The 11,957-nt window shown below is 43.9% G+C and overlaps 2 long non-coding RNA genes across 2 annotated transcripts; one reads left to right on the top strand and one right to left on the bottom strand.

Annotated features, from left to right (window-relative positions):
• Positions 1-3,531: 3,531 nt before the first annotated feature.
• On the bottom strand, positions 3,532-5,265 carry LOC311512801. The gene is made up of 2 exons (XR_014709569.1): positions 5,175-5,265; positions 3,532-4,680 (listed from the first exon to the last, which is right to left on the bottom strand). It is a non-coding gene; the product is annotated as an uncharacterized lncRNA (long non-coding RNA).
• A 3,536-nt stretch (positions 5,266-8,801) lies between these two features.
• LOC311512310 lies at positions 8,802-11,179 on the top strand. The gene is made up of 2 exons (XR_014709438.1): positions 8,802-8,921; positions 9,925-11,179. It is a non-coding gene; the product is annotated as an uncharacterized lncRNA (long non-coding RNA).
• Positions 11,180-11,957: the final 778 nt, after the last annotated feature.

The raw sequence follows: 11,957 nt of genomic DNA, 5'->3' as shown, positions 1-11,957 counted from the left end.
AGATATTGAACAAAACCGACCCGAGAACCGACCCTTGGGGCACTCCACTTGATACCAGTTGCCAACTAGACATGGAGCCATTGATTGCTACCCGTTGAGCCCCACAATCTAGCCAACTTTCTATCCACCTTAGAGTCCATTCATCCAGCCCATGCTTCTGTAACTTGCTGGCAAGAATACTGTGGGAGACCGTGTCAAAACCTTTGCTAAAGTCAAGGAACGACACATCCACTGCTTTTCCCTCATCCACAGAGCCAGTTATATCCCCATAGAAGGCAATTAGATTAGTCACGCATGACTTGCCCTTGGTGACTCCATGCTGACTGTTCCTGATGACTTTCCTCTCCTCTAAGTGCTTCAGAATTGATTCCTTGAGGACCTGCTCCATGATTTTTCCAGGGACTGAGGTCAGGCTGACTGGCCAGTAGTTCCCAGGATCCTCCTTCTTCCCTTTTTTAAAGATGGGCACTACATTAGCCTTTTTCCAGGCGTTCGGGACCTCCCCCGATCGCCATGAGTTTTCAAAGATAACGGCCAATGGCCAACGGCTCTGCAATCACATCCGCCAACTCCTTTAGCACTCTCGGATGCAGCGCATCCGGCCCCATGGATTTGAGCTTCTCCAGCTTTTCTAAATAGTCCCAAACCACTTCTTTCTCCACAGAGGGCTGGTCACCTCCTCCCCATGCTGTGCTGCCCACTGTGTCAACCATGCACTTGCACAGATCAGGGCAACAAAAGGACAAAACAAACTAGTCCAAAGAAGTGTGTTTCCCTTAATGAAGCCCCGGGACAGGAGCCCATGTAATAACAAACCAAATGCCCTTTTCGCCAGATCCATGTTCAGATCCCACTCACTAAAGTCCAGACAAAGTCTCTTGTGCCTGCGCGGGGTAAACTTCCACAGCTGGGAGATCACCGCCTCTGACAGGCTGGTCAGCTCCTCGTATCCTCTCCTCTATCCAGCTGCTTCTTCCGGATGAACTAGTCACTAGCGCAGAGCAGGGAGTCTCCTTAGTTGCACACAGTCTGTTCTGTTTGTGGCCTCCAGGCTGACTGCTAAAAGGGGAGTACGCTGCTTCACATACCTCCCTACCGTGAGTGGACCAGTTGGTGCACTCACCGAATAGCCAGATCTCCTCATCTGTTCATGAGAAGATGTCCACCTTCTCACGCTCCTTTTTAGGATGGTGTCCTACCCAGACCCAAAAGAACTGCAATGCCAAGTACCACTGGGTAAGACAGCCATTTGAGTCCTTCATTGTCTGGAGCCAACACAGAACTTCATGATCTGTCAGCAGGACAAGTGCCCCTCAGTAGTTAGTCTCCTTATTTCTCACCTGGCATTTCCTTGGGTTTACTCTCACATTGGCCTCTCGTCGCCTGGATTTGAAGGCCCAGACTGGATCTAAATGACCTGACTGGATTGCTCATGCACAGATACAACTCTGGATATCAGTAACTCCAGTGAAGTCAGGAAGGTAGGTTGCCCTTAAAACTTTTACTGTGAAAGAAACCTGCAGGGTGTAATGTGTGTATCGTACTCTTACAGTTTCATGTAAATACGTCTGTATTCCCCCACTGTGGCCCCTTCAAGTTTCCGGTTCCCAGGCAACAGTGCTCTTGGGTGGAGATCTGCCTCTCTCTCTCCCTTCTGACAGGGTGCTTTCAGGCTGCAGCAGATCTCTGCCTTACCCTCTGATATCCCCAGCAAGCCTGACTACCTAAAGGTGAGCACCTGTAGCCCCTGTGCCTTCTTTTCTCTCTGAGGTCTATGAACAGTGTAGTGCCTTCAGTTACACGTTACCACACAGCTCCTTCGGTGCAAGCACCTCTACTCTTACGGTAAAGGCATTTCGGAGAAAGCAGATGAACAACAATAAAAGTCCCTATAAGCATGCTCAAAGCTTACCAGAGGGCACCATCAGCCAAGTCTTTCCTACTCTTCGGCAACTACTTGGCCAGAAGGTCCTGTATGGTTGTGGATCAGAAAGAAGGCTCTGAGTCAGTTCAAGCCCAGACCTTTTATACCAGAAGCCCTTTCTTCGTTGGTCTTTGGAAAATCCAGCATGAATCAGAGAGAGATGGTACCTCTGTGTGGATGTTTACAAATGTCTGCATTTTACCTTAATCACCCACGCACACACTGTTTTAGTTTCTAGGGAAGCAGTGATACCCTTCCCGCTGGAGTAAAACACAATCCTACGTACACTCTCTGACCCACAGTGACATGTAAATTTCATAACATACATTCCCACAAAGTTATTGCATACAATTGCAATATTTCTCACAACTACTAGGTGAGGTTGAGAACAGACTGGAAATCACAAACATGAAGGAAAACAATTAGATCAGTTGAAAGAGTAATGTATGCAACAACATTAATTTGCAACTAATAAAGACCTCGTGAACAAAGGGCATCTCAGACCTTCCAGGAGATCTGAGAAACTGTATAAAAGCTCTTTCAACTCAGGGCTATTTCCCTACTTCTCTTCACCTCTTTTCTTTGCTGAACTGGGTACGTCTGATGTGAATCACTCTCTTTATAACTACTGAGGTGCCACATTAGCGATAGTTTCCATTCAGGAGCAAATCTTGTAGTTTGCATGACTAATACGATCTCAGTTCCTGATGAATCCTCCAATCAGTCCGTCTCTTACCCCCTCTATGCCCACGCAGCTCTTAAACAGAAATTCTTCCAGACCTCAAATCTGGACTGACCAGTCCTCTCTTCATCATAATGGCCCATTCTCCATCCTGGTTTTCATTTCTTCGCTGCCAGATCCTCCACTGTTACGTAGGGATTAGAATCAATCTAGAGAGCCATCATTTATGCCAGTGTACTGTGGGCGTACATTTTACAAGATCTGACACTTGACACTCACTTCCGCTCAGCTTGCATGATCCAGAGCAAAAGCAGATGGGACCCAGAGAATTCAGCTTCAAATGGAGATCGATTTTTAACAATATTTTTTCTTTCGGAAAACCTAGTCTGTTCTCAGTTACGGGTGTTAGTTGTGACAAATAATGAAACCACATGCAGAATCTTTGGGGAAATGCTTTGTATTAGGATTATCTCTCACTGTGTGTACAGCAATGTAGGGATGATTGTGTCTGATAGACACAAAGAGGAAGGATACCACAGCTCCTGCAGGAACTAAAACAGTAGGGGGTGATTACGGTAAATCATTGAGGAATGGAAACACTTCCAGAGAGGTACTACCCCCTGGCAACCTGGCATATGGTTGTGCAGCCTTCAATCCCTGGGTGAGAAGGGAGCCTGATGCGGGTCTCCAACCAAGAACGCTGACAACCGGGAGCTGAGGGAATCACACAGGGGGCTACAGTTGCATTTACACTGAAACTGTGATCGTGTGATATTCACGTTACATCCACATACAAATCAGTACTCATGTGCCTCTCTCACGCCGATTGCAATACAGGTTATGTACCTCATTAGTTCTGTGACTCTCTGCCACAGTGGTTGGCAAATAAGAAATGGAGCAGAAAGGAAAACCAAAAGGCTGGTAATATGATGCAGAAGGACTTTAATGTGAATTAGAAGAGAAGGACATAGCAAGAGACACAAGGAATGCAGAGCAGAAAGACTATATTTCTAGGGTTTCAAGAAGGTCTACAAGAAATCACTGGCTCCACGGTGATGCATTTCATACCAGATGTTCTTCTTCCTTCATTGCAGCTGTAGCGTTAAGAGTGAAGTCCTGTTTCCAGCATTTTTATCCCAGTCAGGATCAAATGAGACAAAGCAGAATGGGAGCAGAGCACTACGCTCTTTCTCTGTGAGTCATCTTCTGTAGCAAAACTAAAAGCAGAGACAAATGGCCCATACTCAGGAAGAGGCCAGTACACCAAGGGCCTAATCCTCACTGACACTAAGGTCCCTTTACGTTGCTCTGTAAGGAGCCTGCTCGTGAGTGTAAATGTTATTTGTGCCAACTTTAAGGTCCCTGCCTCAGTGACACTGCCAGAGTGGCCTAAAGGGGCCTTCGTGGAATTGGGAGTCAGGCCTTTAGAGAGTTCTAGAAGAAGCCGTTAGAATAATGGTGGGGAGGGATAGCTCAGTGGTTTGAGCATTGGCCTGCTAAACCCAGGGTTGTGAGTTCAATCCTTGAGGGAGCCGTTTAGGGATCTGGGGCAAAAAAAATTTGGGGAGTGTGCCTGCTTTGAGCAAGGGGTTGGACTAGATGATCTCCTGAGGTCCCTTCCAACTCTGATACTCTAATAGGAGGCATTAGCGGAAACAGTCATAAAGGGAAATCCAGCTACGAGGCAGGTTTCCTGAGGCACTGAGCAATCACAGCTCCCATGGCAGTGGTGGTTGCTCAGCATTTCTGAAAGCCATTGCCCATAAGCTGATCGCTGAATCGTATCTTGCTTTTCGTTTCCTGGTTGTTCCTTGTTCCGGGTCTATTGTTCCTCAGCGAAACATGGCCAGCATCGTCCATAGCCGTACCCACTGCCCCATCGGTAAGGGTAAGAATAGCAGGAATCGTAATTATGGCCCCATCCATAACTGTATGGCCTATAGTAACCCCATGGCCGATAGCAGTCATAATGGCCCCTATAACCACCCCAGCCCCCATTCCAACAGGGGTCACAGCCCCAATGATGAGAAATCTTTTGGTGGTGGTAAGTCATCTTTCTGCGTTGGAGGTAAACCTGAAACACACAGCAGGGAAAAGAGTCAGCGTAATGCATTAGAGCCAAGAGAATGAAAAGGAAAAAGCTCGGTTCCTATTGTAACGGGGGCTAGAGAGAGAGAGAGATGGAGCCGGGAAATGATAATCTAGCCCCTCAGTTCCCAGCTCCATTTTGCCTCGTCCTAGTCCTCTTGCTCCCCTCTCTCTTAGCCTCCCTCCTAACCAACCCTTCTCAACCCTTCTGAGACCCTTTCTCTTAAAAACACTGACTGGAACAAATAAATGTACAATACAGCTTCTTCCAATAAATTTAATTCCTAATGGAAATAATGTCCCAAATGCCTATTTACCAGTGAAAATTGCAGCTTTTTTTTCAAAACCACGACTCCATCAGTGCCTTCAACTGCATAACTCTTATTTTAATGGAAAAGTTTTATGAAAGATTCAGTCCTCATTTAAAACTATCACTAACATTTCAATAGCTCTAGAGAGATTGAAACAAATGGGACTTACCAAGCTCACCAAAAAGGTTAAGTCAAGAGAAGCGGTTAAAGAACCTTGAGTCGCGAGGGCTTTTATACAGGCTCTCAGATTGCCTGGAGAATATGAGACACCCTGTAGCTTGATTTCTGAATTGGTTACAAAACATGCTTTGCTACACACGTCAGTCTTTCAGTTGACATAATTGTTTTCAGGCTTATTGCATTTTCAGCCTCACATGGTATGTCAGAAACAAAACACCTTATAAATTTCTTTCATCTCAAAAGTTTATGGGACACAATCTTCACTGGAATCATGCTAATGAGCTCTGTCAGATTTACAATAAGAATGAACCTAAAGGTTAGTTTGAGCTGTATCTGTTGCACAATGTACTGTCATGGAAAGGAATCCAGGTGTGTCCTTGTGAGCCATGCTGCTATATGTTGGGGGCATTGCAGAGTTCTTCCTGAAATTTCTAGGAGGGAAGGACCACTGTATATAGCTTGGACCCCCAAGTTTTCTGATCTACTGTCCATTGAAGTCAATGGGAGTCATTACTCTGTGTGAGTTTTGTCTCAGGCCCCATGACTTAAAATGTGCCCTTATGTTGCTTAGAAATTCAGTTCCTAAACCACTTTCACCAACGCTGCAGGATCATCATGCAGAAGCTCAGTGTGTTGCCTATTGTGGGGTTGCTCTGGGTTGAGATGAGGGATGGCAGTGGGTGAAAACAAGCAGTGCAGTCTATTAGAAAGGCTTTGAGATAAACCCTGGAATATTTATGGCATCAGGAACATGATCTCCATCCAACAGCAGCCAAGACAAATTGCGGTCTTGCAAGAAAATACAGCTGATAAATCCCAGAAAAAAAACACAGAAAAGATGGAGATGTGGCTTTCTTGAACAAAGCTATGGGCTAAGCTTAGATTGATTGAAAACCTGACGAGCCTTAGGGCATGCTGCAAGCCCCTGAGTTTGCAGAATGCTTGTTTACCTTGCTGAGAATTATTTTCAAAGTGGAACACAAAAGCCATATATTGTTTCCTCTAACCAGGCAAGGGTGAAGAGCCTTGTTTTGATTTAAAAGCACTGAATATTTTTAAATTCTATGGAATTGTTTTGAGTCTTTCCAGTTGATCTCCTACTCTTAAACTTTCCAAAGGAATTTATATAATAAAAGGAAATGGAAAGCTTCTTTTAACGGAAATCAAATAATCCCATATTCTGAGCTATAAATCACAACCTCATTAGGGGAATGACTTGACTCACCTTGACATACATATTTTTAAAGGTGAGTATATTACTCAATAGAAGGGCGTCTTCCAGCATCAAACTATTAATATCATTATAATATACTTCTTTGTGTACCAAAAACCTTAATGAGTATTTGTGAGGTGCTCTGATATCCAGAGTCCTGAGGAAATAGAACATCCTCCATGAGTGCTATGATTCCCTTTTTTCATGCAGAGAAACAGAGGCACATTAAGGTGAAGGTCAAACAGGGAACAAGTTGCAAAATCAGAAATGAAACCCAGTAGTCTTGACATCTGCTATGTACTTACCAGTGGTCCTGAGCCCTCTTAGACTCTTCACATTCTTGACTTTCAAATAGGTCAGGTTGAAATATCAAGTCACAGGGCCTGAGACAAAACCCACCCAGAGTAATGACTCCCACTGACTTCAGTGGGCAGTAGATTAGAAAACTTGAGAGTGCAGGCTTTGCACAGTGTTCCTTCCCTCCTATGAAGTTCAGGAAGAACTATGCAATGCCCCCAACACATACTAGCAGATGTTGCATAAATGATGGTTTTAATTTAAGACTCAAACTTTTATAAAACTTTGTGAGTATTGGCTATGTAAAGGTGTTGTTCCATTAAAATAGCAGTTATGCAACAGATACAGCTCTCATTAACCTTCAGATTAATTCCTATTGTAAAGCCAATGGAGGTCACTAGACTGATTCCAGGAAAGATTGCGTCCCATAAAACTTTTCAGATGAAATAAACCAATAGGGTGTTTTGTCTCAGGCCCTTTTGTGACTTGAAATTTCAACCTGACCTATTTGAAAGCCAAAAATGTGAAGGGTCTAAGTGAGTTCAGAACCAATGGTAAGTACATAGCACATGTTGTCAAGTCTACTGGGTTTTATTTCTGATTTTGCAACTTGCTTCTTGTCTGACCTTCACCTTAACATGCCTCTGTTTCTCTGCATAAAAATAGGGATCATAACACTCATGGAGGATACTCTACTTCCTCAGGACTCTGAATATCAAAGCACTTCACAAGCACTCATTAAAGCTTTTCATATATAAAGTGGTATGTTATTATGATATTAATAGTTTGATACTAAAAGACGCCATTCAACTGAGTAATATACTCACCTTTAAAAATATGCATGTCAAGGTGACTTGAGTCATTCCCCTAATGAGATTGTGATTTGCAGCTCAGGATTTGGGATTATTTGATTTCCATTTAAAAGAAGCTTTCCATTTCCTTGTATTATACAAATTCCTTTGGAAAGTTTAAGAGCAGGAGATCAACTGGAATGAATCAAAACAATTCCACAAAATTTAAAGTTGTTCAGTGCTTTTAAATCAGAAGAAGGCTCGTCACGCTTGCCTGGTTAGAGGAAACAATGTATGGTGTCTGTTACACTTGGAAAATAATTCTCAGCAAGGTAGACAAGCATTCTGCAAGCTGAAGGTCTTGCAGCATGCCCTAAAGCTGATCAGGTTTTCAATTAATCTAATCTCATCCCATAGCCATGGCCAAGAAGACCACATCTCCATCTTTCCTGTGTTTCATCTAATCAGCTGTATTTTCTTGCAACACCACAATTTGCCTTGGCTGCTGTTGGATGGAGATCAAGTTGATGATGCAATAAATATTCCAAGATTTAGCTCAAAGCCTTTCTAATAGACTGCACTGCTTGTTTTCACCCACCACCATCCCTCAACTCAACCCCAGAGCAGCCCCGCAGTAGGCAGAACACTAAGCTTCTGCCAGTATGATCCCACGATCCCTTAGCACTGGTGACACAGTGGAGGTTCATAATCATGAACTGAATTCCTAGTCAGCATGGGGGGAAAATTCACCCCTGAGAAGAGGGCCAGCACAAAGGCCTAATCAACTCTAAGGTCCCTATCAAGATCTATTTTGAAGGCTTAAGTGGGACTTAAGTGGTGCACAGGCGCTATACTATAATTTTTTCAGGGGGCAATTTCAAGTCATAGAGCCTGAGACAAAGCCCATGCAGAGTAATGGCTGTCATTGACTTCAATGGGCAGTAGATCAGAAAACTTGAGGGTGCAGGCCTTCCACAGTGATCCTTTCCTCCTACGAATTTTAGGAGGAACTATGTAATTCCCCAAAGATGTACCAGAATGGCTCACAAGGACCAAACTGGATTCCTTTACAGGACAGCAGATTGTGCAATAGATACAGCTCTGACTAACCTTTGCATTAATTCCTACCGTAAATCTGATGGCGGTCACTAGAATAATTTCACGTTAGATTGTGCCCCATAAAACCTTTCAGATGAGAGAAACCTATAGGGTGTTTTCTACATGTCATGCCACGGGAGGCTGAAAACACAATCCTGAAAACAATTATAACAGATGAAGGAGTGACGTGCGTAGCAAAGCCTGTTTTGTAATCATTTAAGACCTTAAACTAAAGGTTGCCTCAGATTCTCCTGGCAGTCTGCGAAATTGTATAAAAGCACTCAGGACTCAGGGCTCTTTAACCACTTCCCTTGATTTATCCTCCTCGGTGAGCTCGGTAAGTCCCATTTCTCTCAATCTCTCTAAAGCTATCGAAATGTTACATTAGTGATGGTTTTAAATTAGGACTGAATCTTGCATATAACTGTGTGAATATTGGCTACATAAAGGGATTTTTCCATTAAAATAGCAGTTATTCAGTTGCAGGCATTGGTAGATTCATGGTTTAGAAGTAAAGGCTGAAATTTTCACAGTTACCTAGGCATTTGGGACACTAGTTCCTGTTTATTTCCATTAGGAATTAGGTGTTCAAATCTCTTAGATAGCTTTGAAAAAATCTTATACTCAACTTTTAACTAAGGGGTGTTACAAAGAAACATCCCCAGTTTATTCCACAAGAGACCACGGCTGTGTGCTTCTCTAGGTGGTGGCAGCTGGTGCTCAACAATATTTCAGAAGCACGAACGCTTAAGACGGACTTCTGGTCTGATCCAGGAGGGCAATTTCTATCTCCTTATCTGCGCTAGTGGCAGTTTTAGATTCATACCTACAATTGGTGTAAATTAGCTTAGATCCCCGAATTCAGCTGAACAGTGCCGATATCTTCCTGCTCAGGACTCGGCATTAGAAACCAAAGCACCACACTCTGATGCCAGAAGAGAAGTGGTTTGCATGCTGAGGTTAAATCCTCACAAGTTCACCTTTATCCTGGCCATACTTTATATAAACCTTTTGTATAAGGGGGAAAAAATCCCATGAGTGTCTGACAGAAATACTCTGTATTGTACGTTTATTTGTTCCAGCCAGTGTTTTTAAGAGAAAGGGACTCAGAAGGGTTGAGAAGGGTTGGTTAGGAGGGAGGCTAAGAGAAAGGGGAGCAAGAGGACTAGGACAAGGCAATAGGAGGCAAAATGGAGCTGGGAACTGAGGGGCTAGATTATCATTTCCCGGCTCCGTCTCTCTCTCTCTAGCCCCCGTTACAATGAGAACCGAGCTTTTTCCTTTTCATTCTCTTGGGTCTAATGCATTACACTGACTCTTTTCCCTGCTGTGTGTTTCAGGTTTACCTCCAACGCAGAAAGATGACTTACCACCACCAAAAGATTTCTCATCACTGGGGCTGTGACCCCTGTTGGAATGGGGGCTGGGGCGGTTATAGGGGCCATTATGACTGCTATCGGCCATGGGGTTACTATAGGCCATACAGTTATGGATGGGGCCATAATTACGATTCCTGCTATTCTTACCCTTACCGATGGGGCAGTGGGTACGGCTATGGACGATGCTGGCCATGTTTCGCTGAGGAACAATAGACCCGGAACAAGGAACAACCAGGAAACGAAAAGCAAGATACGATTCAGCGATCAGCTTATGGGCAATGGCTTTCAGAAATGCTGAGCAACCACCACTGCCATGGGAGCTGTGATTGCTCAGTGCCTCAGGAAACCTGCCTCATAGCTGGATTTCCCTTTATGACTGTTTCCGCTAATGCCTCCTATTCTTTCGGCTTCTTCTAGAACTCTCTAAAGGCCTGACTACCAATTCCATGAAGGCCCGTTAGGCCACTCTGACAGTGTCACTGAGGCACTGAGGGACCTTAAAGTTGGCACAAATAACACACTCACGTGCAGGCTCCTTACAGAGCAACATAAAGGGATCTTAGTGTCAGTGAGAATTAGGCCCCAGGTGTACTGGCTTCTTCCTGAGTATGGGCCGTTTGTCTCTGCCTTTAACTTTGCTACAGAAGATAACTCACAGAGAAAGAGCATAGTGCTCTGCTCACATTCTGCTTTGTCTCATTTGATCCTGACTGAGATAAAACAAGTATCTTAAATGCTGGATATAGGACTTCACTGTTAATCTCAACAGCTGCAATGAAAGAGGAAGAAGATCTATTGTGAAATGCATCACCGTGGAGCCAGTGATTCATTGTAGACCTTCTTGAAACTCTGGAAACATGACAGGTTTCATAGTAGCAGCTGTGTTAGTCTGTATCCGCAAAAAGAAAAGGAGTACTTGTGGCACCTTAGAGACTAATAAATTTATTTGAGCATAAGCTTTCGTGAGCTACAGCTCACTTCATCAGATGCATGTAGTGGAAAATACAGATTTCCCCACTGTATTTTCCACTGAATGCATCCGATGAAGTGAGCTATAGCTCATGAATGCTTATGCTCAAATAAATTTGTTAGTCTCTAAGGTGCCACAAGTCTTCCTTTTCTTTTTTCTGGAAACATATTCTTTCTGCTCTGCATTGCTTGTGTCTCTTCCTATGTACTCCTCATCTAATTCACATTAAAGTCCTTCTGCATCATATTACCAGCCATTTGGTTTTCCTTTCTGCTCCATTTCTTATTTACCAGCCACTGTGGCTGAGGTCCACAGAATTACTTTGGCATATAACCTATATTGAAATCAGTGTAAGAGAGACACGTAATACTTTCCTGTATGTATCTGGGTATAATGTGAATATTGTATTATCATCATTTCAGGGTAACTGGAACTTTATCCCTCCCTGTGGTTCCTTCATAGAATCATAGAATCATAGAATATCAGGGTTGGAAGGGACCTCAGGAGGTCATCTAGTCCAACCCCCTGCTCAAAGCAGGACCGATCCCCAATTAAATCATCCCAGCCAGGGCTTTGTAAAGCCTGACCTTAAAAACTTCAAAGGAAGGAGATTCCACCACCTCCTTCGGTAACGATTTCCAGTGTTTCATCACCCTCCTAGTGAAAAATTTTTTCCTAATATCCAACCTAAATCTCCCCCCACCGCGGCTTGAGACCATTACTCCTTGTTCTGTCATCTGCTACCACTGAGAACAGTCTAGAGCCATCCTCTTTGGAACCCGCTTTTAGGTAGTTGAAAGCAGCTATCAAATCCCCCCTCATTCTTCTCTTCCGCAGACTAAACAATCCCAGTTCCCTCAGCCTCTCCTCATAACTCATGTGTTCCACTCCCCTAATCATTTTTCTTGCCCTCCGCTGGACTCTTTCCAATTTTTCCACAACCTTCTTCTAGTGTGGGGCCCCAAACTGGACACAGCACTCCAGATGAGGCCTCACCAGTGTCAAATAGAGGGGAACGATCACA

Source organism: Lepidochelys olivacea (genome assembly GCF_965140295.1).
Source record: "Lepidochelys olivacea isolate rLepOli2 genome assembly, chromosome: 24".
Classification (NCBI taxonomy): domain Eukaryota; kingdom Metazoa; phylum Chordata; order Testudines; family Cheloniidae; genus Lepidochelys; species Lepidochelys olivacea.
Note: the sequence above shows the minus strand (reverse complement) of the source record. Positions and strands in the feature narration are given on the sequence as shown.